Source organism: Cryptomeria japonica, chromosome 9, assembly GCF_030272615.1.
Source record: "Cryptomeria japonica chromosome 9, Sugi_1.0, whole genome shotgun sequence".
NCBI classification, from domain to species: domain Eukaryota; kingdom Viridiplantae; phylum Streptophyta; class Pinopsida; order Cupressales; family Cupressaceae; genus Cryptomeria; species Cryptomeria japonica.
Window position 1 is genome coordinate 690,310,678 of NC_081413.1, and position 3,571 is coordinate 690,314,248.

The following is a 3,571-nucleotide window of genomic DNA, read 5'->3' on the forward strand; positions in this document are numbered from 1 at the left end:
TGAATTTAGTAGCTTTGATCTCTTGAAGGAATACTACATTCTTATTCTTATGCTGATTAAGAAAACCTTCTGACTATATATTTCCTATTTGATGATTCAAGTCCTCTTAAAATCAAAGATATGTAGTGTAAACCATTTTAAACATTAATCAGAGGTATTCATCGATTTCCTAAATCTATCAAAGAATTCGAGCAATTTATATTTTTTGTGTTTTTTCTTAGGTAGTTAAGAGGTAGAACATTTGGGTTTTCCTCTTTTGTTTTGTTTATGTTTGGAACATGGTGTCTCAACCTTGCATTTATATAGGGCTACTATTTATAATAAATTTTTATTTTAGCATGAAATGGTGTAAAATTCTCCCTTAAGCTTCTGGTTGGCTAGATTAGTGTGTCAGTAAATTTTTATCACAAGATCATATTTAGTTTTGAAGATATTAAGTTTCCATTTTTTAAGGGTGCGATAAAAGATTTAGAAATAATTTTGAGGACTATAGAGGGTCCAAAATTCCTTTAAAAGTTGGTGTAAATGGTGTAGTGGTTTACAAGATGATAGAGCAGTTTGTGAGCTTTGCGGCACTTCAAACGGTTTGTCAATTAGATACACACTTCACAAGTAATGGCCTTTGGAAGTTTGAAATCCTAAAATATTAAATATAAATTGCATCAAACACATAAATGAGTTTTAAAAGGGTGAAACATGTGTTGGTGTCTTTTTAGACATGTCATAGGGTATCTAGAATGGATATAAGGTCAACTCTACTTTATGGGTGTTTTTAGCTCATGGTTTTGTAATACTGTTTGATAGTTTCTTGTATTGTATCTCCTATAAATGAGGTGCATAAGATAGAGGTTGTGTGTAAGAGTATTATGGCTATTGAGTTTCATCTAAGTCTCTGATTAGTGGTACTCTTGTGAAGAGTTTTCTCTGCAAGTATATTGTAATTTGTTATTGATTGTTGAATAATATATTGAGCTACTTTTGGAGTGTGGGTTTTTTATCCCAAAAGGGTTTTCCCAATGTAAATCACTATGTTGTTGTGTTGTAGTATGCATGATATTATGTTTATTTTTGTTAAGTTTCTATAGGTGTTGTTTAGATATGTAATTTTATTTGCATTATCCTCCTCTGAAGGTTAGTGTAGGAATTTGTTATGCTACTTAACTTCCTTACGGTTTAACCATAACTATTTTTCCATATATCATAGGAAATATCTTTTATAAGGCCTTAGTATTATGAGATAAAATATATTTTCTTGAGTGGAATATGCTCCTCCCTAGTGAATAAATTGCTAGATCCTTCCTCAATTGTTGGATATGTGTTGCCATAATGAGATGTCTCTTGTACTAAGGTAACATTTATCTACATTTCTTGGTAACGGATCAATGTTAAATCAACAAAACCTCATAGGTATCTCTACCCACAATGGACATTGTAGTGATTTCAACATCTATGGATGTATTACAATTACCCTCTTCAAGAGTAGACATAAATTATCATCCGACTCTTGCAGACTATGGTCAATGACATAGTTACAAGGAGTCACAACATGAAGGATTTGCATAGATTGAGAGGTTAGAACATCTCCAAAGGAAGGAAATGGAGAAGAACTAGCAATAAGAGGGTCCATCTTAGCTCCATAACTATTATTAGAATGGATAAAATCTTTGAGGACATCAATTCATGCTTCAAAATCATTAGCTAAGGTCAAGTTAGTCTCCTTTACTTTAGGGGAACATTTTTTTCCCAACCTATTAAGGCTCTTAGGGTTATGGCTCTTGCTTTCAATATTCTTGATGATAGACCTAAAAAGAGAATCATTATGCACAATAGGGTCTCTAGAACTACTGATTTAAGAATAAGTATAGTTATGATCATTCTGTAAATTAGTGTTTGTAGACAGATTAGTATGACAAGATTGAAAAGGTTGGATTGCACCATATCTATTTGTGTTGACCTATTTGATATTATCTAAAGCAAGTTTTTGATCATTTTTCCTTCCGCTCCTATTTTTTGTGAGAGACAACCATAAATAAAGATTGGTCTTAAGGAGCCTCCATGATTTGGGAGAGATAAGTCAAATATGGTAGATTATGGTAGAGGATTACCTTTGAACTTAACAAAGATAGGGGGGCTATTCGGAGAGGAGGAGATAAAGATATCAAGAGTCTTACCAATATCATCATGGCTGGAGCCTCCAATAGAAGGTTGAGAAATATCATAAGACGGATTGGCAATAAAACAAGTAGCATCCTGGAAGATATTCAAATGAGAGATAATAAAGGCTTTGGGTAGGGTACATGGATGGTTTGTGGAGGGAGGGGAGGAGGAGCATCATCAAAGGGTAGGGAGGCAATAGAGGGTTTCGTGAAGAAATTAAGGTATTTTGAGGAGATAGAGGAATGGTTAGGAGACTATCTATAGGCCAAATCTATATGGTAGATACGCCCTTCATGATGGTGAAGAAAGCATTCATTCAGACCACTGAAGACTTCAATATAAAAAATAAACATTTCCTCATCAATAGGGACCTCTATCAAATTGGGAAGTTCAATGTCGGGAGTGATGGAAACAAGAACTAATGCATCTATGTGGGGCAAGGTGGAATGGGATACACCCATCCTAATCACCTTGCTAATAGAAGAAAGTACATGTTGAATGAGATTTCAAATAATAGGACGGATATTATTGACCCTAATCCATGTAGGATTTAACAATTCCAAAATCTCATCTTTAATGGTGCCTAGGCACCATTTCATCACCCCAAAAATATAATTACTAATAGAGCGGAATCACTTATTAACTATAGTATTTTGGGCATTTGAATCTTTGAAAAAATCAAGAAAGAGGCCCTTCTATATCATTCTACCATACCAATAATGAAAACCTGACTTATTAATACTAATATTACTGAAACATTCATTGATGAATTTGTGAACCAATATTTTGTTAATCTCAATGGTAGCTAAAATATTTCTTCTCCTCTTTAATCACATTAATCCTCTTTGTGTTAAGAATGATGGTGAATCTTACCTACTCCTCCACGGTGGCCATTGTCTTTAGGCAATGCAACAAATTTTACTTCAAATTTAATAGTTTTTAAAACCATGACAGAATGTTCACCCAAAGCATTCTTGAAGGTCTTGGTTTTTAACACACTTGCATAAGAGAGCATTAGGAGTAATAGAAGGGTTACCTTCCATGATTCAAATGATAACATAACTATTTAATCACATAAAAGTTCAGGTGTTTTAATGATAAAACCTTCATTTCTATAAAGAGAACATACACAAACAATAAATGTAGAAAGGAAAAGAAAGTCACAAGTAGAAACAAAGGGCTTGTAGTGTCCAAACTTGGATGGAGAAGGGTTGTAGCCTCCTCCATAGAGTTTTGAACCCTGGGTTAGGGTTGTAGGCAATGACCTTGCTCCAAACCCTAGGCTCTTGAGTACTTCCCTCTCATGTTGTTTCATATGTCAATGAATCCTTAATTTTTAATATTAAAGATTTTTTATTATTTTAATTATATATTTTATATTTTCATGCTATTGGATTTTATTTCTTATAAATTA